This window comes from Caloenas nicobarica, chromosome 1 (genome assembly GCF_036013445.1).
Source record: "Caloenas nicobarica isolate bCalNic1 chromosome 1, bCalNic1.hap1, whole genome shotgun sequence".
Classification (NCBI taxonomy): domain Eukaryota; kingdom Metazoa; phylum Chordata; class Aves; order Columbiformes; family Columbidae; genus Caloenas; species Caloenas nicobarica.
In genome coordinates, this window is record NC_088245.1 from 154870479 (window position 1) to 154894218 (window position 23740).

Sequence of the window (23740 nt, forward strand, 5' to 3'; positions counted from 1 at the left end):
CTCAGATGTGCGCATATGTTAGAAGATAAACCTCTGTTTCACATCTAGTGATGTAAAATGAAAGACTATAATTTGCTAGTACCGTAGACATTTATGCCAGGTATAAAGCAAGTTCCAAGTGCTGTCATTGCTTTTTTATATGCAGATGGATGAAAATGTAGCTTTTGCAAGGCAAAAGAGGGTGGCTCCCATCTGATACATGTTGCCTCTGCTGTCATTATATGAGAATATAAGAAGCCAAAATCATAAGTAGTTGACATTCAGAAGGCATTGGAATATGTTATTTGCAAAGGTTATTTATTCCTAGGATAACTTACTGAATTCTTCTAATTCCACTTGGAACTTACCCATCTTAAGCAAACCACTAGTACATGAATAAGCTGAAACCTAAACATAGAAGAAAAATTATTCACTGGGGTGGAGAGTGGTAGGGCTGCTTTCTAGAAAGTGAGTAGTCTGTGCACCAATGGGAGAGACAGAAAGCCGTGATTAGTTGTTAGGTGTTTGCACATCAGCACAACCTGAATCAGCCCTCTTGCTTTATTTCACATTGCCTCTGCTTGTGCCTGTACACTGAAAATAATTAATTGACATTCTTGCTATTTTAAGGGGCCTAAAAAGATCTTATTCTTGCCTCTGCAGATAGGATTTAAACTACAGTCTTGCAAAATATCATACTATTAACTGTTTAGTTATACTTTGAAGACCTGAAAGCTAATAACACTGAAGCTAACTGTGCATATACAATAGATTGCAACCTGCTGACTCTGTGCCGAAGATGTATTATTGTAGCAGTTTCACATTTAAAATATTGTAAATAGTAACACTGAGGAAAGTCAATTGCATGGATGAATAAAAGCTTCCCTCTCTTTTCCTACAATTTAAGTGTAGTATTATGGTAGCTTTGGGTCTCTTTATGCAACTCTATTGTAAGTGTAGTGAATATCAGAATCAAATTCTTCCATTTCTCTCCTGCTTTTAGGAAGATAAATCGCTGGAGAAAGAAAAGGCAGGAAGCTGCAGTGAGTCGACACAAAACACTGTGTACTTATACACTGGTCTTTATACATACTGCATGAAATGATCACTAACTGTTTAAATGAATGCTTTAATTAGACAGTAGACTATAAATAGTGTTTTGCATAAAATACGATGAAAAATCATTATTATTTGAACAGTTACTTAAGACCATCCCCTCTTAGTTCATCAGTTTATATTTTCTTTGTTTTTTGAAGAACGAGGTTAATTCACATATTTAGCCTGTTTAGCTAAATTATATCATCAATTTATCTTTATATTTGGCATACACCAACAATGATAACTTCCAAAGAAAACTATTTCAACCACAAATGGGAATAGGATTTCTAGTGTACGAGAACTTCATAGATGGGAAGGGGCTCTCAGAACCCTCAGTGCACCCACCTCCTCCTGGGGTATGACTGCCTGTGCTCAAGGCCACTTCTTTGGTGGTGTAGCTGTGTTACCTTGCTCAGGTAGTTGTTAAAATTGCTGTGTGCAAAAGAAGTTGTGATAAGCCTTGCTAGGGCCCTCCTTCAATCAACTTGGAAGCTGCACTTAAGTTCAGGCCCTGTTCTTAGTCCTCACCACAACTATCTTGCAGCTGTGCTTGGCTGTGTATCTAGCTTGTCCCAGTCCTCATCCACTGCCTTGACACTGAACCTGCTTCATCACTACGGGCTTACCTAGCCATCACTAGCTGACCAAGCTTACCATCACCAGGCCTGCTTTGCTCATCTTCTTGGATGGGAATTGTATGGTGGAGCTGTGCCATTTGTTGGTGAGGACACTGCCCCGTGCCCACCTTACTGTCCCTTTGGCTCCCACCAAGCTTCCCCTTGCAGAGCAGCCTGCTTGCATCTCTTTTTACTACAGGGAATTGAATGAAGGAAACCCAGCTTCCTTGCTTCTCTCCTTTATGGAAGTTTTCACCCCTCACACAACCTTCTTTCCTTGTCCTCCTGATAGTCACCTCATGTTTAGTTTGGATGTGAACTTCTTTCCAGGACTGAATCAAAAATTGTGGGAGTCTTATAAATTTTTACCGTAGTACATTTGTTTGGTGAAACACTTAAAAACTGCGTAGTCCCAGTTGCTCAATTTCCAGTTACTCTTCCCTGAAATAGTACATCTGTATGTTTTGAAAGAGTCTGCATTAATATATTTGAAAAGCAGAAGGCCCGTTTATTCAGATGAAAAGAAATCAGTCAAAATCTCTGTCAGCTACGGTAAATGACAGGTAAGGTGTGTTATTCTGCTTGTGGCGCCCTGATTTAATGATCTGTTGACAGATTTTATAAAGCTCATTAGTTTGCAAGTGAGGCTGATGCACTGATTTTTATAACGTTCAGTTTTAGTCTTTCTGGTAAAAAACCCCCAACAGTCATTCAATCTTTCCAATCCATATGAAATTTCAGTTTGAATTATTTCAAAAGAAAGTCTTGATGTAAATAATACAATTTCTTTTAAAGGAGAAAAAAATGTTTGTTTGAAAGTGACTAGCAAAATGCCTTTTGACGTAGTCAGTTCAACCAAGCATAAAGCATCTCCAGCTGATAACAGCTGTTGTACCACAAAACAGTAGATGGGCCTATAAAATTTTACTGTACTATTTTTTGTGATGAGTGGATAAGAATGAGGAAACAGTAAGTTTGAATTATTATACAAACCTAACAGTGAAGATGGAGTTTGTATGTATAATTAAAATGTTTCTCCATGTTACTTTTGAGAAGAAAGGAAATTAAAAAGGCATCTCTCTTGAAATGATTTTCTTTTAGATAAAATATATTTAGCATTTTATTGGGATGGTTTCAACAGATGTAACTTTTTCTTTCTTTGTAATTTTGGGGAAGACTATTTTGAAATAACATATAAAAGATAATTTCAAGTTCAAATTGCCAGCATTAATGTTCTTAATTTTTTCTTACAAAGAATATAGAAAGATGTAGAATGCCTAAGCATGTGATTGTATCTGAAAACCGGTATAACAATCATATTTCAACACATTCGTTTGTCACCGTGCTAGTAAAAAAATACATTTAAATTCATTTCTCTGTTAATACTGCCGATAGAGTCACTATGTAAAACTATGAAACTAGAGTTCAGTTTTCTCCTGTGTCATGTGTCATACATGAAGTAAAGTGCAGTTTTCAGGACTTTCAAATCTCAAGAAGAAGTTACCAGAAATGAGATACCAAGGAAAAAAGAAGAGTTGTTACACACAACATGAGTGCATATGGTGTGAGGGGATATATATTCCACACTCTTGTCCTCAGTCTTTCCCATAATAGAACCAATTTGCACTGTCTGGTTCTGTGTAGAATTGTACTAGTCAGAAAAGGTTAACTATGATATTACTATAACTTTTCTAATGTTTAAATTAACCTTTTGGGATGGATTCAGATACGAGGGGTTTTATTTCATAGAACTATTCTGATTTAAATATTTTTTAAATTTGTGTAGCATTATGTGGTTTGTTGTAGCATAAGACTAGCTTGATGGACAAGTGGAGGGCACTAGATGTCTTTCTCAACTTTAGGAAGGCTTTTGAAACTCTCTTCTGTAATATTCTCATACACAGCTGATCAAGTAAGGGCTAGATAAATGGACAGGGAGCTGGACTGAAAACTGGTTTAATTGCCAGGCTTGAAGAGTTGTCATCAGCAGGCCAGGTACAGGACAAGACGCAATGGGCACAAAATGAAAAAGGGGAAATTTTGTTTAAAACTGGGAAAACACTTCCTTACTGTGAGGGTGACAAACACAGGAACGGGTTGCCCAGGGAGGTTGTGGAATCTCCATCCTTGGAGACATTCAAAACCCAACTGGATACAGTCCTGAGCAAGATGCTCTAGCTGACCCTTTGAGAGCAGAGAAGTTGGACTACGTGATCTCCAGAGGTGCCATCCAGCCTTGATTGTTCTGTGATTCTCTGAGTCAGGTCTGAACTGAAGTTCTCAGTCTAATTTCTGGTGTCTCATGAGTGGGCAAACTGTCAAATGGTGACATGTTATACATTGCAAACTTACTGTCTTTTTTTTTTTCGTTTACAGTACAACAGGTATTAGTATAGCTAACACTTTTATCAGTGTGATTGTAACAGCTATGCATTAAGCTGAAGGAAAACCATAGAATTTATTTAATCCTGTTCTGTAAAACTGGTAATAAACTAATGAGTCCCCAGGCAAAAAAACAACCCGAAAAACCCAAACAACCCACCCCCCAAAAAAAAACCCCAAAGCATAAACCAAATCGAATTATATTGAACATGAACACCAAGGTTGTTCAAAGTCTCATGATTAGTGGAAAGAGCTCTCTAAGCACTGTGTGTAAATGTTTAAATAGTAGCCATATCTGAGAGAAAAGAAGGGCTTGCTTTCGTTTTGAGGTGATATATAGTTGTATGAGTTTTGAAAGTGAAAACAGGTTCCAGTAACATAATCGCTTTCATCTGATTGCCCAATCTCGATGCAGGGGTGCTTAAGTAACATCTCATTTCTCGTGACAGTAGACTTTACAAACATAAACACTACTCCAAATCATAGTTTGAGTCCATGTGGGCAACCAGGGATTGAAGGAAGACATAGGATTTCTCCGCGTTATTGCACATGGCAACTTCCTCCTGCAACCGATACCCCACAGCCTACCTTCCCTCAGCAGGCTTTGCCACACCAGCAAACAGAGGCAATGTGTTTGTTCAAATCTGTATTTTCAGCCTCTGTGTCTTACACCTGCAGTTAATGAACTAACGGTCTGATCAACAGCAGGTGGATAAATGGGTCGTGTGTGCCTATTTGTGGATAGATAGGTGCATTCAAGTAAAAGGCAGCGATAAACATGTAACATAACTGGTCTCGGTTAAGGTTTTGTAGTTGCTCTTTCTTGTGTTCTTCTGCCTACACTGAACAGGTGGAGTGGTTCTCAATTACAGCTCTTTAATATGTAACACCAGCCGCCAGCTAAGTGTGCTCTGCCCTCAGAGTGCCCCAGCGTGACTGGAACACAGGGAAACTGCTCTTTCAAACCTGAATGCCAGATGCAAAGCTACCAAGCAGCAAGCTACCAAACAAGGGATGCAGACCTGTTAAGAACAAAGGCTAGGGGATATTTATAGGACCAGGTCAGCTCGGAGTTGTTGTCTCCTCCAGGTTACATCTGCTCTAGTAATTAAAAAGTGCCATGGACTGTCCCCTCATCCTGGTGAACCTACTATTTCTCATTCATACAGTAAATGTTATCATCTCCTAACTCAGGCTGATCATGTAAAAGCTGCACCCTTAGCCCTGGCCAGCCCATTCTAGCTGGTGCTTCCTCACTATTTTGGAAAATGCTATTTGGTCCAGGCCAAACAGGCAGCATTATGGACAACGGCATGGTTGTGGCAGGTCTGTGCCATGGCTCTGTCTATCCAGGGTGAAGAATTGAGCCTGGGCTCTGTGACTGACATGGAGAGGAGCCCTAGGACCATGGAAAATCCATGCTAAGCCCCAGGTTATGCTCAGGAGCAGAGAGGAAACATGGGGAAGTGGCAGGGTTTCATGGGCCCTTAGCATGGGCAGAGTCCTGTTGTGGGAATTTAGGCTCATAGGAAGACTTTGTAAGTGTTCATTGTTGTCCATGCAATTATAGGTAAGATCAAAACAGAATGAGTGCCCAGGGGCTAAGAAAAGAAGACTATAGCTGCCTCTTATGTCAGCTGAGGAGAGATGAAGAACACTATGTGATGCAACCAAAGCAATTGGTGTGAATGTCCAGCAAGGGCAGTGGCAGAGCTTTGCTGCTGTTCAATAAGCCTTCACCCACAGCTGTCTGCCCTTTGACTAAATTCCAGGATTCCCATAGGGAATTTTAATATTCATTTATTGTCTCACAAAGGTTTTAGCAATCAGACAATGCACAAATCACAAATTATCTTTTACAATTGTATTAAAAGCTAACACGAATTAAAATACAGATTAAAATCATTTAGCAACATTTATAGAATAACAGTTCCCCAAAGATCAGCACAAGCAATGAAACACTGGCAGGAATCAAATAGGCATGTGGCCAGCACAGATAACTTGGCTCATCAGTATTCAAGCAGAAACAGTCTCTGCATTGCTAGTCAGCCTAACCTGATTTTGCTTGTTTGTTTGTGTGGTTTTTTTCCTTTTCTTCTCCCCCCCCCCCCCCACCTTTTTATCCTCTACTTACGTTATTTTAGGTGGCGTTGTACCCTGTAGAATCCTATTCTAGGTCTGGTTTTAAATGCTGTTGAAAAGGAAGGCAGGCTGTTTCGATTAACATATATTTGTCAGGATGACTTGGAAGTTAGTTAAATGCAAAAAAGGAGTTCACTTACTGGCATTAAGCAGTATGTACTGAAAATGATGTGAAAGAATTTCTGTGTACAAGGATAAGAGATTAGATTGCCTGTGTTACATCCATGAATGTACTGTGAGCAGCTTCAAGAGCATCTCAAGGAAGAAATAATTTCTGCCAATATATCCTTGTAACTTAAATGTTGACCTGTCAATATTACATGTATCTAGCTCCAAATGGTGATCAGGCTGCTTAGCAGAACTGCTTTGAGTTCACTCAGCAGCCTCTGGAAAGCTGCAGAGAGAAAACAGGTCCACCTGTTTCCTGTTACTTGTACAGAAAATTTAAGCACTTCCATGGTATCTTACAGTTTGCTGGAGCTGTAAACATAGCACTCTGTGAATACTTTCTGAGATCAAATGGGTCCTCTTCCCAGGACTGCTTCCTAGTAAAATGGTCAACATATTCCCCAGGAAGCCAGAAGGAGAAACCCTGTTTTATCTGTCCCAAAGAAGTTCATCAAAGTGTAATCTGATTCTCTTTGGCTTTTTGCATCTCTTTTCCCATGACTTTTATAATCCTGCATAGATCCACGCTTTGGGAGAACAGTTAATAGAGCTTTTACCCTTCTCTTATTTAATCCACTTTGTTTACAGTCTGTTACATGAGTGTTCTGTGGGAACAGGAGGGCCATTCTAGTGTTGTGTTGTATTGAGCCCTTCCTACAGCTGGGCCTTCTTGCCCTTCATGCCAGATCATTCCTTGGTCACAGATTAGCACAACTGAGCAGTTAAAATTAGAATTTCTCTTTCAACAGCCATATTTCAAAGGCTGGACCATGCAATGCATAGTACAGGTCATGTACACCTTTTGTCTTAGAAACTATACCTCAAAAGTCTCTCCCTCTTCAAGATCTGCAACTGATTGCTTTTGGCCTCTTTTGTTTTTGATGTCATCCACAGAAACTCAGCATGACAAAGTTCGTACCTGTTGATACCAACTGATACAACTGTTTTGATCACTTTGGACACCATTAGCTATTTGCAAAGATACTATGACAGCACGATATATACAGCTTTAAACTATATAGCAATTATTCATTGTTTGGCACATTAAAAAGCTACCTAATAAAGAATTAGGCTACATATTAGTATGCTCAGTCCTCACATGCAGCCACCTTCAGAAAAACACACTTACTTAGAAGAACCTAGCCAAAAGAGAAAATAACTAAAAGAGAATTGGTCTTGTTTTAACCAAAACCAGGACATCCCTTCACATATGACACTCGGAGACTCCCTGCTAGCCAGGCAGGAGTCAGTAATGAGGTTGTGCCAGAAGGATGCTGAGTCAGGTAAAGTCACAAAGGTTGGTCTCTGCTGCTCCCTGGTCTCAGCTCTTCCTGAGTTGTTCACTTTCACCTCCCTGTTCTTCCTTTAGAGGTTTTTCTCTTTTCCATGTTGGTGGTTTTCCGCTTGAATCCTTGAGCTACTAACAGTACCAGTTCCCATAATCCTACCTCCACTGTTGATTTTATCTTTCTTATCTCACACAGCTCCACTTTAAAAATGTCACAACTGTTTCTCACAACTTAGCAATTTCCTCAGAAGTCTGAGCCAGGTTTCCATACCAGAGCTAAGCCTTGGATTTTTGAATCACAGACAGCAGAAATCCTATGAGGAGGGAGGAAAAGTTGAAAGAAGGAGATAAATAAGGGCTACATTCATAAAACATATATATATATATAATGGAATATGAAAAGCAACCACTTTTTTTGAATAAATTCAGAAAAAAGCTACATGCATTAAGTGCTCTGTGTAGTAAAATCAGCTTTCCAGCAACTGGTTTCTTTCTTCCCTCAATAGGAGATTTTTATGTTAACCATAAAGTGAGAAATCAGAGTCAAATTGAAGGAACCTGCAACTTGTTAAGAGTTGGACCTCTTCACACAGAAAGCAGATGATTTTCGTGTTCCCTCTGCATCCCTTAACATTTTAAATCAAGTTGCCTGAAAAGAAGGAGCATTGAGCAATCAAACTGTGAATGCCTGTGTCCATGTCTATTTGTATCTAATAACTTCTGAACTAAGCACCCAGTTCTAGCCAATTTTCACAAAGGAGTAGTGATATCCTGCGGGAGCAGAATAACGGACTCAATGTCATGCCAATATGATCATAGTTGAAGCCACTTTATTGCTCTAACAAAGTTATATTTATACCTATCTTATTTCTGTACACGTGACACACTATTATTTAATTGGATATAAAGTTTGTCCACGAGCTGTTCGTGCGCATAGTTACATTGCTAATTGGCTCTTATTACTACATCACGTGTCCCCAAATATGGTAACTGTTTGCATTCTTGCAGTTAACTGCTTCTTGCCAGTTCTTGCTTTTATGCTCGTCAAGCAGCTTTTGCTGTTTACATCGTGTCCTTGGACCAGGACCTAATCAGCAAGGCTCGGTGGATAGTCCATGAGATTGTAGCAATGTCCTTGTTCAGTCAAGTACACTGCCACAATTCCCCCTTTCTCTTCTTGGACTATCCACACTCTTTTGATGACATTATTTATCATATTGGAAACACATTTAAAAATGCAAAGTACAATAACAAATACTATAGCTATTACAATCAAAATCATTAATCTTTGCTTTACTAAATCAAGAAGCTATCCCATAAGTCTCCAGCCCTTAAATAATTGATCTAACCCCTCATTGGTCACTATCTAGCAGACAGCAACTGAAGAGTTTGTTCTAAGCCAAGCATAAATCCAAAAATTACAGTAAATAGCACAAATTTCTCAAACAAGCTCGTTCTATAAATACTAATGCATGAGATCTACAGCAAAAATGTCCTTTCTTTAGCACAGTTCCTAACTTATCTTCCCTATGGCTCCTAATACATAGAGGACTAAATGTACGATATAGATAAAGATGTTGACTACCATTATAATGTATTATATACTTACCACAGTACCTACAAAAACAAATTACATATAGACTACAAGCATGACAGATAGAACAAACTTGACTACTCGCTCTTATATATTGTTCTGACACTGTTCACAAACCAGCTGGATACAAGCATCCCTGGGCACAGATCCCAGCAATTCCAATTCCTGTGGTTCAATATCTGCTTCTGGGATGCAATTAATCCAAAGTGCCATGTTGGTATTATTACAGTTTGTTGCAATGCCTCTGCACCAACCACTATTTTGAAACAATCGTGTGATGCTGCTGTAGTCATCAAGGGGGATGCCAACCAAGCATATGTGGAACGGGTTTTCTGGAGATGCCATAGCTAGGCATATAGAGTCCTGGCCAGTCATGTTGGCTAAAGTAATCCACATGTTAGTCTTTGTCTGTGCAGGCATTCAACATGCAGCAACTGCAGCAATCATTGTCAGGAAGATAACACAGATTTCACATTTCGTGCTGGCAATCATTGCGGCCCTTGATCTATAAAGACACAAACATAGCCTCTCCCCCAGGTAATCAATTGATATGGCCTTTTCCATTGACCATTAACTAGTGATTTGAACATAACTAATGTAGGTTCTTTCTGATTTAGCATGTTTTTGGGTCATACTTGTAAAGTGTTTCATCACAGGGGGAGTTTGGGCTGCACCACTTAGATATAAGTGATTCATCACATACAATGCTTTTGACAATCAGTTTTGTGGTGTTTCCCCTACTTTTCCCCCTTTTTGTTTCAAAAAAAAATATTTTCAGAATCAGATGCGTGCGTTGGACCTTGACTACATACTCAGAATCACAAATCAAATTTAGAGGTTCCTCCTTAAAAAGCTTTAAGTAATGTAAAGCTGCGCCAAGTTCTACTAACTGGGTTGAACCTTCAATAATTTTTACAGAATGATGCCAATTGTTATTTTCATGCCAGATCACTACAGCTTTATGAGACTTCCCTGAACCATCAACAAAAACTGTGCAAGCATATGAGATCAGACCAAATACAAGCATGGTCTATGACCTGATGTGAAAGACATGCAGGTTCTGCAGCAATTTACATTTAGGCATGCCAAAAGCTATACTGTTAAGAAAATCAGCTAGTGCAATTTACAAAGACACAGGTTGCAAATAAAAAAAAAAAAAATCAAAATTACATGTCACAAATGGTACATATATGACAAAAGGATCATGGCCTATTAAGACTTAAATTCATTCCCTGCATTTCTTGATCAGAGTACCAATCAGTATATCAGTCTGTTAGCATTCTCGTCATGCTGTCCCACAACAGCCACAGGTTGTTTCCATGTTGTAGCTATAAACAGACAAATCTGCAAGTCCAATCGAATGCAGTTAGCCTGTAAGATTGTCATAAATTTATTCATCAAAGTCTCTAACCCCATTTTGGCTGTCATATTTACTGGATATTGTTTTCCCTTACCAGATCGACGTCCTGTTTCAGTTCTATCAATACAGTGTTGGCTTTACCGAAACATTGGCTGCCAATACTAATGGAAATATGGCATTCGAAATTTCCTTGGAGATTTCTCACTTGTAGCAAGCAGATCTGCACCATCCAAGCAGCTTCTTGGAGGACATGCAACTAAACAGAATTCTCAGAAAACATTATTTGAGCTTACAATTTACTTAACAAATCTTGACCTAAGAGAGGTATAGGGCTTTTTGGCAAATACGAGAATTCAGTTATTAAAACTTTGTTCCAAATTTGGCATTCCATAGGTTTAAAAAAATGGCCTTTCTTTCTTTCCCATGATCTCAAAAACTAGCATGGTGAATTTACTAAGAAGTCTCTTACAGCTAGTTACCACAGAATAAGTCCATTAAAAGAATTTTTTTTTTTTTGGTTTAATTTCCCAGCTTCATTAGAACTATGGATCCATTGGCGATGCCTTTGAATTTCACTCTCAGACTCCTTCATGCAATATTACAGTTCTCAAACAGTAACATTGCTGGGGGGGCGGGGGGAATGCGAGGGGGAATAAAACCTCCCTCTCATCCCCATCAGAGATGGCAAGATCTCTAGCCTAGCACGAAAACAAATCAGTCCAAACCCCATATCAAACCAGCTTGGCTCAACTCCACATCCAAATTAGTACCAATCTGACCCAGAGAAGCACTCAGCACTCTGATCCCCCAAAGCTGAGCAGTGTAAAAAGACCGGCTTCAGCAAGGAGGCAAAATGATGAGCTCTTTCCCCAGATGTGCCAGAACCTAAGAAACAAGACAGAAGCAAAAAGAAACAGCACCAACAACCTCTGATTCAGAGCTGAGAAGCAATGCAGTGCCACAAGGATGGATGACAACACTCCAGGAAAAAAAAAAAAAAACCAAACAATAAAACAGAGTGGGGGAATAAAGCCCCCCTTTCTCCACTTAGCAGTGGGCAACCAGATTTTTTTTTTTCTTTTTTTTTTTTTTCTTCTTGCTGCAGTTTAGACATAGCCAAGGCCACGCAGGTAGTGTAATCGCTGGTGCTAAGGAGGAGTTGCTGGACTGCTGGGTTACAATGACCTGAGTTTATCTTGCAGCTTGACACAGGCCTGAAATTTATGTTCAAGCTCTACAGCACAGGCCTGGGATATTTTGCTTTTTTGTTTTCCCATTTCATTCCAAACATAATACACTTTATACGCAATTCCAATTAGCTCAGCAATAGCTACATTCCTTAGCTCCATTTACCTTTTACAATTTACAGAGGTCAAAAACCAGCATATTAAACACCAATCCATTATTCTGTTTTCCTAGATCCAAATCAGTTCATATTCTAGCAACTTTTAAATACAACCTCATACAATACTAAGTTCACATCATAGCATTCAAGTTGGTTTTTTTTGGGGGGGAGAGGGGGGCTTGTTTTGATTTGTTTTTTTACAATACCAATCAAAGTTTAACAATTTAAATTCTTTTCTGGTCTCAAAATTATTAGATAACAATAAGAGCAAATTAACTTACAGTACCGTACTTCATCCCATTTTTTTCAAAGTTTTGCAGAACAACATCAATTGCAATACAGCATTAAAACCCAGAATTCCACATTTAAACCACATTCGAGTACAATATTGTTTCAAGTTCTCTTTTATCAGAATATTTCCCCAAAAGTTACTCTAATGTGTAAGGATGCATCCTAAGGGGGAGCAAAGTGATATTTTAGTAGTGGAACCGGTTCCCATTTTGTAATTATCTCCCCAAACAAAATTCTTTTGGTACCAAATATATATATATATGTGCACTAAAATACTGAGCTCGGATATGAAAACCAAATACCAAGTTCAAATATGCAGATGGATCACAGTTATACTTATTCAAGACAATATCTCGATTTTTGCATTGCACCTTTGGACAGCTTACTGCTCAGCCAGGTAGAGGTGCCACTAGGTCTCCCTGACAAAACAGGTCAGTGTGCACTGGAGCGCAATCGGCATCTGTCCCCTGGCTGCTCTAGCAAGCTGGACTGGGCAAGGCTTTTTTTTTTTTTAAGTGTCTCATCTGGCGTGCTACAACTGTTATCCCAAAACCAGAATTCTTTACTTGGTATGCATACAAAAGAGCCAAATTTAGTACACCGAGATGAGGCACAGCCTATCACAGAGTTGTGCAAGTCTGAATGCTGGAATAAAGCTAGCATACTAGAAAGAAAAGTAACTGCTACTACACACAAAATTTTATCATCACATTCACGCAGCAAAGAACTAAATTACTCATTATCTGTATTATCACAAAACGCACATTTTGAGTCCATGGATTCTCATTATTTAACAGTCTGTGAACTCACCGTACCACACAACAGACAAAGACCTACTAAAACTGCAACATGCTTAAACAAATAGCCACAAAGAAAACAGGCTAACAAGGAAGACATCTATGATTGCTGTGTTATACTTAAAGATACTTAAAGGTTCTATTCTCTGGCCAGTTTTCCCAATCATTTAACTTATACAGCAGCCACCACTGATTTCAATATTTAACAAGATCCTCTTTCCTCATATTTCCAAGTGCTTTCCTATGTTCTAAAATACCTCCCAATACCGATTTCTTAGGAACACAACTGAAAACAGTCATTTCTGACCCCATCTCGTAAGTAAAAAAACATGAGGGGGGAGGGGGGCTGGGAAGCAAAGGACTGCTTGCAGCACCAGTGGGAAAAGTGGGGAGAAGGTTTTACGACGCACTTATACAATCAATGCCACAAAAAAAAAAAAAAACCTGTAAAAACAACCAATAAAACAATTAACTCACATTCCTGACAAGCTGCTTGATTTTCAGATAGGCAATACACAGAAGCACATAGTATGTACTGTAAAACTCACAGATAACACGTTGATAGCAAGCATTAGCATTCTCTACTGCTAATTTCAACATTAGTGTTTCCTTAGCTTCTAAGTTTTCAACCTGCTTATTGATGGCCTCTTGAAGATGGTCAATAAATTGCATGTAATTCTCATTGGGACCCTGATTAATAGTCATAAATAATTTGGCTGCTTTGTTGGTTTCAGGCACCTTTATCGTAGCTTGATATGCAAAGTCTGCTGACTGCCTCAGGATTTCAGAAACTAAACACACCTGTAATTGTGGTGTGCCAATTAGTGTCTCTTCCAAGAGTTGTGGGATATCCGCCCCTTTCAATGAATCCCCATCATTCCGTCCTAAATGATCTATAGCTGTTACATTGCATAGGTCTAATTTTGCTTGAGTCTTTATATTATTTTTATCTGATCTTGGGGCAACACGTACACATACCCCTTTTCTTTTCCTTTTAACTTTCCAAGAGAATGCTGTGGACCCTCATCCTCACCCGAGTCATCAGATAATGCAGACTTGAACAGTGCTGGGGAATCATTAATAACAGAGGGATTCAGAACAGTGCACATTTTTGGTTTGTTGGTGGTTTTTTTGTTTTGTGGGGTTTTTTTGTTTGGGTTTTTTGTTTGTTTGTTTTTGTTTCTGTTTTGTTTTGGTTTTTTTTGTTGTTGTTTTTTGTTGTTTGTTGTTGTTGTTGTTTTTTTTTTTTTTTCCCCCAAATCTAGCCCAGGAAAGCCACCCCTCTCCCTAGGTTCTGCACAGTTGTTTGGGGGCATAGAAACAGGGGGGTGCAAATTGGACAACGTCAGGTAGAATGAGGCCAAAAGTCTGATAGCTTCCCAAGTGCATAACTCAAAGGCAGTTCCTACATCAATTAATAACCCTTGATCTCTGCTCCATAATAGAAGCCATTTAAGACAAGTTTTGTCATATTTTATACCTCTCATAAAGAGTATATGTTGGAGGAGCTTTAGAACCACCTCTTCATCTTTGGAGGCTGTCTGCCCCATCTCCTCCCCCGACCGCTTACCTCTTTTTTCGAGTAAGATCTTCACCTCTTTTACGGGTGCTTCTCTCCTCTTTGGGAGTAGTCAAAGGCTAGCCTTTCTGTCTCTGTGGATGTTTTTCATCTCTGTGGACGTTTCAGCCAGGCCAGCTGAACTATCGGTCGGGTTCCTCCCGTCACTCTTCTCTTTTCGTTTGTTTCCAAACGGTGCAAAAGATCTGAGGGTCCCTGTTCGGGCGCCAATTGCAGAATAATGGACTCAACGACATACCAATATGATCATAGTTGAAGCCACTTTATTGCTCTAACAAAGTTATATTTATACCTATCTTATTTCTGTACATGTGACACGCTATTATTTAATTGGATATAAAGTTTGTCTACGAGCTGTTCGTGCGCATAGTTACATTGCTAATTGGCTCTTATTACTACATCACGTGTCCCCAAATATGGTAACTGTTTGCATTCTTGCAGTTAACTGCTTCTTGCCAGTTCTTGCTTTTATGCTCGTCAAGCAGCTTTTGCTGTTTACATCGTGTCCTTGGACCAGGACCTAATCAGCAAGGCTCGGTGGATAGTCCATGAGATTGTTGCAATGTCCTTGTTCAGCCAAGTACACTGCTACAATATCCCTCTCTCTGCCCAATACTCTGTGTAAGGTCCAATACTGTAGGTGCTTGAGTAGAAGAGAGAGAAAACATTAATGGTCTTTGTGAGGGAAAGGCTCTGTGAATCCATCCTGGAAAGAATAAATTATAAAAACATTTCAGGTGCTGAAAGAATTCCCTCCAGGTTTCTCATCTTGTCATAAAGTCAGTCAACCCGTGGCACAGCAATATGGAAACAAACCTCTTTGGTTGTGACACTACGTCCCCTGCTCCAGCCTGCTGCTTTGTGCTCATGTGAAGAGGGAACTATGCATGCCCAGCCACAGGAAAATCTCATACTTCATTAGGCATCAATTATCTAATCAGTAAGCCGTAAAACTTTTTGAAACCACTCTCGTCTGGTTCTGTTGCTTAGAGAAGTACATGTGCTCAACATTGCTGCAGTGCGATGCTCTGGCTGCGTGATGTATCCTGATGTGTGCCACTCTTGAAAATGCAATCATTTTTGTTTGCTATGTTTATACAGACTCTAAGAACCTATCAGACTCCAGTTATGGTATGGTCTGCTGTAACTTGTTGCTGTTTGTCATTATTATTTGGTAAGAAAGATACTCAAAATGCAAGGCTATCACATTCTTTTGATGAATATTCAGTGAATCCAAATCCTGTGGAAATAAAAGATTATACATACCAGAAGGCAATTTCTACCTTGACAGAAAGAGCCAAAGCTGAGGAAAACAGACTGATAGACCAAAAACTGTGCCACAGATTGTTCCTTTTAGTTATATAAGCCAAATAATTTCCAGGACCACAGCACACAAAGATCATCAGCATTTCCGTCAAAATCGCATGATTCAATTATGGTTTGGTTTAGGTGGCATTCCAGTGCTTCACAGGAGTTACTGGGCATTGTGCAGGATGGAGGGATACTGCACTGTCGGTGATGCAGTTTCAGAGTATTCATTTTTCTCAGGACAATACAGTTTCTTCCTTAGAAACTTTAGCACTTGGGTTCAGCTCAAATCTTTGGCACTGCTGTGCTTTTCCTGAAATGGTCACAACAATATGTCACTGAGGAGCATTTTTTTAGAAAAATTGTTCATTGGGATCCAAAATTAAGATAAGAACAGGCACGATAATATCACTCCTCCTTCACCATGTTCCTGCATGATCTGGTAGTGTCACAGTGCCACACTGTCAGTTTTAACAGTCCGGTGCTGAAGGCGTATATCTGTTTTCCCTGTGGTTCGCAGCATAATGTTATGTACATTAATAATGGCATCTTTCATTTAAGGAGAAGTTAAAAGAGCTATAGGTCATAGATTTAAGAACTCAAAAGTAAAAATAAAAACGTGTATTTCTATGGATACAGGGGGAGTTCTAAAAACTCTTCTTCCAACTAAAAATGCCACCTTTACTCTGTAAAACTTAGTATTGTGATTCAAAGGATAAACTAAAATTAATGGATGGTATTGGAAACAGATGTAGTAGTTAATATAAAAATAAATTGTCCTAGGAAAAGCAAACTCAAGAAGGAAAGAAACATCCCTGTGCTGTGAATGATTTAGACATTAATGAGTCCATGTCCATCAACAGTGATGATTGTTAGCACTTAAAACAGCATAAAATATCAATGTCTCCTTTTAAAAATACTCATAAAGCAGGCAAATTCTACAGCAATCAGAGCTGAATGAAAGTACTTAAAAATGAATAACAATTGAATCAAGCAATGAGTTTGGGTTTTTTTGTTTTGTTTTGGTTTGTTTTTTTTCTGGCTGGCTGTTCTTGTGCTCTGTAACCCAATATCACTGTCTGCAGCCGGTTCTTAATGCAGACAAAAGATTCCTGATGAATACTGAGTTGACATTTAAAGTCTTCTGATAAATCAACTTAGGGGATACATTTGTACATGAAAATTCAGCTGACATATAACTGCACAAAATCTGCCAGAGCAACATAACTTTAGCCTCCTGAGCACAAAAAATAAAGCAAAGCTACTACTCTTTAAGTTTTTGAAATTATGATGATTACCTAGGATCTACAAGGTTTAAATGGATGAAACATTGATCCCCAGTTCTTGAGTCATCAGTTAGCATTCCCAAGTGCACTAGTGAACAAGACCAGGGTATGAACTACAGCACTACAAGACTGAAACATTTAATAAGAAAATCCATGTTTGAAAGACACCCATCAGCCTGTACAGGCTGGCCTTTAACTCCTAATTTGTAGTAGCTCTAATGATGTGGGAATTTGCGCCTTATGTTGTTCATGCTTTCTTCAGCATATGAGCACATTTTTATCCTCATTTTGTTCAAGTAACAAAACAGGATTTAGCTGTTACAAGCTCACTTTAGGCAGAGTTTAGTGACTTCTAATTAGCACTGCAATCCTGGAAGACCTGTTTAATTGCTGCCAAAAGCTGCTAAAGCTTGGTGAGTTCCTTGTTACCCTATCTTAAAAAGCTTTTTGTCTTTTGCTGCTGAATATGGAGAGCAGCATCTCAGTTTTCACAGCACTGGGCATTGTTGGTGACAAAGGCTGATAATAATCCAGAGCTACTCCATCCATCTCTCCAGAAGGACTCAAACCAGTTAGTAGTTCACAACAAGCCTACTGGTGTGGGTCCAGCCTGACATGAAATGAAATTCACTGTTTCTTTAAAATGGCGGTGGTTGGTGTTATAATAAACGTTATCATGCAGGATGTGGTGACCTGTGTTGAACATCCTATGGTTGAGAGGCTACAGCCTCCCTTGTGCTGGTTTTCCAGGGGAAACCCAGGTGGGTGGACTGGAGGCCATGGGCTACTATGGGCATTCCTCACCTTGCCCGTGGAAGCTGTGCAGGAGTGCTGTGTTGCTGATTCTGCTTCAAGAGCTGTTTAAACATTTTATCCAGTAAGAGCTTAACGCAGAATGAATAAAGAGTCCTTCACAAATGGACTCAAGTTTAGAGCTTCTGCATCCTAGAGAATCACAAAGCTAATGGATTAAATTGTCACTGTGCATATATATATATATATCTTGGTGTATACGTATTAGCTTTGTATATATGTATATACACACACCTATATAAAACAGGTTGTCCTACAGAAGAGGTCCCAGCTGAGGATTTAAACTAGTTGGAAATGCCTCTAAATAGCCTAAAGTCCTGTGTCTAAGCCCAGGAGGCAGGTGACCGCTCAGGCACACCCACATTCTTGCTTACTGGCTCATGGCTCCTTAGTAGACAAAACCAGAAAAGCAATCCCTTTTCTATATGCAGCTATGTATAATTTTGTTCTCTTCTGACTGTATAAATACTAAGAGAAGAATTAGAGATATTCAGAGTTTCCAAGAGATGTTCAGAGACAAGCCACATCTGACTATTACTAATGTGTAGAAAGAATTACAGAATATCTGTGATATAGATCAAGAGTTAAAATTTAAATTGACCTTAAAGTCATACAGTAAAACAAATTACTGTGTTTATAGAAATGACATTTTAATAAAAGAAAAATAAAAAATGCAAAAGAAACATATCTAGATACCCATCATCTGTATGGTTTTGTATATCTATAAAAGTATTTCTTTTAAATTAGAAGGACATTGGTTTGTATCAAAATGCTGACTTTTGAGAAGAGCATCACTTATATTCTGATGGTATCATCAGTGCAGAAGCAGTGCAGCTGCAGTAATAATTGACCTTTTCTGTTTTCCATGTTTCAGAGAGCCTGAAGATACATTGCTCTTTCATTGCTGAAAATGCATTTGCTGTTTATGCTAAATCAAATCAACACAAGCAAAAACCCCCATGTTGGTTAGTGCATCGAGAGCAAACAATTTCATTCATGTGTCATCCTTGTAGTAGATGAAAGATCAGAGGTTATCAAAAAAAGGCAAAGGAATTCAGTGCTTTATTCTTGTAGCATTTTTGTTGCTCTCATCCTGCCAACTGCTTAAGCGTGTGGTTAATTTTAAACATGGAAGCAGTTCTACAGATTCATGTATTTTTAAATTCATTTTTTAAAGACATGTATTTAAGTGTGTGTAGGATTGGATTCAAATTTAAAATTTAGTTTTTACATCTGATACATGTAGATTATTCTGGACATCTTTACACACAAACAACTTTTTGAGCCAAGCCTTTTACTTACAAAAGTCAACCTGCTACAGCCACTGTCTTTGATTGAATGGTACTGTTTTACACTAGCTGTGATCAAACTATTTTGTTTAGTTTAAAGCACAGTCAATTTTTGGTGGATTTGGTTGGCAGATTCTTGTGGGTGAAAGCACAGAAGTGTGGAAACAATTTCCTTGTCAGACAGTACTTTTGGAGACAACCTGAAGAGTTCAGTGGAACAGAAACAGCAGTAATGAAACTGAAGTACAGGTAATCTATTCTCCACTGTGTTTTGACTAAATCAAAGCAAAAAAAAAAAAAAAAAAGGAAAAATAAAAAGATTTGGACAGAAAGAATGTTACAAAGAGAGACTCTCTTGACTAATCATGCACAAGTATTTGTCTGAAGGTATACTCGCTCTAAAATAAGATGTATGGCTGCTGAGGTATTGTCCAACACCTGTACCCATAAATATTAAAATCTCCCCCGCTCCCATCCCCTGCCCTCCACTTTTATCTTCATGCTCAAAACCCAAGAATATTTAATTGTCCTATTTATTCCTAGTACAGTGCAGTTTCTAGCATTGTGCATCCTGGAACAACATGTCGTCTGTTTACAGCTCAAGGCAATCAAAATATGGGACAGGTGTTAAGGAGACAGATAGTATTAGGATTCATGTTTAAGATAAAAGAAGGATCATTGGACAACATGTGTTTTCAAGATGGATATGAAGGATGGAGTGGACAAAAGGAAGGAAATTAATTTAGGGACAAAAGCAGTATAACCAATAGATTAGGAAGAGACAGATCAATAATGAAATGGGGAAAGAGTGCACAGAAAGGAGATCAGAAAGTTGAGGTAAGAATAATTGACATTGATGGCTAGGGAAGGGAGGCATGGCCAGCAGCTCCATTACATCTTATCCTGCCAAAGAATTTTCTTTAGCTCAGTCAGGTAGCCTAAAGTTTTCAGGCATAATTTGTTCTCTCACAGGAAAGTCTTATTGAGAGAAGTATCTCAGAAGGCGACAAGGTGCACGAATCACCTGGAGTCCCCTAGCAGCCTCTTTGCACATAGTGTTTCTTGAATTTTTCCTTCAGGTTATTAAGCTACTTCTGACTCAAGGATGACTCACAATGTGACATGGAACGAATCCTGGTGAATGAAGATATGCAAGTAAAGCCAATCAAAATAGCCTTTCCCCATGCACAACAGACAGAAGGACACAGTTCTGGATTTCCTGGTGCAGTGGCTTCGAGGCAGCACCTATAGTTTTCTGCAATGTCCAGGATAGACACTTCCCAAGTGAGGTGTTTTCGAACATCCTTTCAGGGATGACACCTGCTGGTACTACTGCTGGTGGTGGTGGTGCTCAGGCAAAAAGAATTGGGAAGCTCTGCTGTAAGGAGGAAGGCAATGAGATGTTTGAAAGTGATGCACGAACATATGGCAAAATGTTTTGACATTGTAACAGGTAGAAAAGGGGAGCTTTGAGAGTTACTAAAGTGTGAGGAAATCAATCAAGTCTAGCAAGATAATGGTTATGACTGAAAGATTTTAAGTCTATAAATATAGTGGGGTGGGGGGAGGGGAAAGAAAACCAGAACAGAGATATTAGGAAACAAAATAAAAGGCATTCAGTTTTGGAGCACGAATAGCACCTGAAATCTCCAAGAAAAATGTGTCCAGAGGCTGCCTTAAATGTTGACCTGGACAAAGGGAGAAAAGATTGAGAGGAGTAATTTTGGTGGTGTTAGTGAGTAAAACAGTGGGAGGAAATGGAGTTGGTAAGGAAAAGGTAAAGCAATAAGATAGGTGATCATAAAAACGAACTAAATAACAGGCAAAATGAACAATTTGTTACTTTTCTTGTTATCTCTATTAATAATAGCACTTGAACTAAATATATGGTTCCTGCCATTAGCATGGATAGGTAGGGAAAAAGCACACAACGGCCTGAGCAACAGGTTGCACTAGGGTGGACAAACCTTTCCATGGTTTTGGTCAAGTGCTAGTTGTGCCTTAGTTATATTTCAACAGGAGTAACACCCTAACAGGGCACCTGTGTGGGCTAATGAGGGAACTGGTGTCCTAGTTCCTGTCGTGTGAGGCTGCCCAGGTCATGAGATGAGGGGGTAGGGAAGTACCCAGCTCTAGCACTGTTGTTAAAACCAAGTTTCCCTTCTGGGTGCGCTCACCCAACCCTTGGAGCAGGAGAACCATTTCTCCACTGTGTGGCCTGAATCAGCCTCAGTGAGATGTGCAGCAAGGCCAGTAACATGGGAGACAGTTGCTGGACCTACTTTGCAGAGAGTCCTCTATTCCCACCAGTCTCCAGATGTGGTTATGTCAGCAAACACATCAGCTGTTAGGAAAGAGTTTTCCTTGCTGGGCTTGACTCTTGGAGGGCTGCTGCTGCCATGGGCAGGAAGAGAAGGGAGTCTAGAGAGAGCTGCCGTTGCCTGCTGTTGTCCTTATGGCTCTGGTAGCTCCTGCCGCACCACAGGCTACATTGTAGGAAACACCAGAAGGCTGTTTCTTCAGTTCCAGACAGCAGAGAAGAATGAGCCTTCAGCCAAATTCAGCTCAGCAAGGGGATGACTTCGCTCTGCATCACGGCCTGGTGCAGAGTTTGGGTCCCTGTGTGGAAGGAGAGAAGAGAAAGTTCTACACCCTGCAAGATAGCCATGTACTGGACAGACTGGCAGCAGGGACAAGATGACTGGGATTATTTCTTGATGAAAAGCAACCTGTAGAAGCTAGAACAGAAACTGGTTTTGCTACAGGACGATGTGCTTGGCTTTTCTTATTAGCTTCTTTTGTACTTGTACTTTCTATTGTAGTTGTATTATACTACATATATACATGCACACTTATTGAAAAAAGATAAACGTCTTTCTGCCTTCTTTCTCGTCTCCCCTAGACCTAATCCCCCCTATTTTTTTTGCTCCAAAATGTTGAGTAGACATAAGAAACCATTTTCCAGACTGTGACAAACAACCTAAGTCACTGAATTGATAGCACTTACATGGATTTATGCCTGCTGAGGATTTGGCAAAAGAGTTGTTTATACATAATTCAGCTTAATTGAAGACAGACAAACATATCAGGAAGAAAACAGGCACACATTAAAATAGGCATATAGAATGTGTTCCTTGCCCCTACAGTATTCTTGTTCTAACAATTCATGAAGAGATGTCTTGATTTACTGAACATACCTTAGCTTTCCTTTGAGACAAGTGGGCAACTGAGTCAAACAATAAATATTTTAATAACTTATATTCTGGATTTTTGATCCCTCATGGCTTAAAAATACTTCTGCGCACCTTGGAGTAATTGTTAATTTCTTAACTGAAATTTCTATATTTGGAAATGGTTAGTCTTCATAATTATTATTGAAATAACGTGCTATCAATTTCATCTCTACGACAGAACTGTTTCCTAAATTTCTATGCATCTTGGAGACAGACAAGCTCCAGCTATTATAATCATATATAATTAAGAGACTTCTATGGTCAGAAAATATTTGGATGAATAGATAATTAAATTAGCATCAGAGAGAAATGTCAGCAATCTAGTTGTACTTTAAATCTAAGGCAGGCTGCCTTATGCAGCTTTAAAAGCTCTAAAATTGCAAAGGCAATTTCAATTGCTTACAGCAGGTGGTAGTATGTGCTATTAAAATATTTACTTCCAAGAAAGACTTTTGCTTAGTTAATAAGAACAGGAGTAGAATGGGCAAGAAAATGACTGCTGTAAATGTGTTGAAAGCTTGTAGATTAGAAAATTGAGTATTTATTACTTCTTTATTGTTAAAGCTTCCTGTTTCTCTGCCACTAACATCTTGGAGGACAGCTATGGACAAGCCACAGACATGTTACCAAAAGTAATTCAAATAGCTTAACCTTTACAGAGTGGCTTTCATCCATAAATCCCACAGTCTTTTAATCTCACAGCCTTTTATAAAAGAAAGACATGAAACACCTTAGAACTAAACGTAAATGGAATTCAAGTAGGTAAATGCAAAATGGCAATTCTGATAATCCTCCTTCAGTTGCTGCCTGAGACTGGGGTGAGCTGAATCTCCGGAGTCTCTGCTGTGGAGTCCACTAGAAGCCCCAGAGTCCTGTTTCTGCACATGTGGAGGTACACCTTAACCTTGCCCAAAGCACACTTGGGTCTAATCCAAAATTACTGGATCTGGAGACTAGATGTTCCTACAGCAATGTCCTGGAGCCAACATGTGTGTACACAGAATACATACAGCCAACATGGTAAGGCTACTCGCAAAGGAAACTGCATGCATTATGAGTAGAAAAGTTACCTTCTTGTGGTGTTTAGGGATGCACTCATCATATATCTCCATTTTCATGTATTCTACATCCAGAATATGACAACTTCAGACAGATTCAGGTCTTTCTGTCT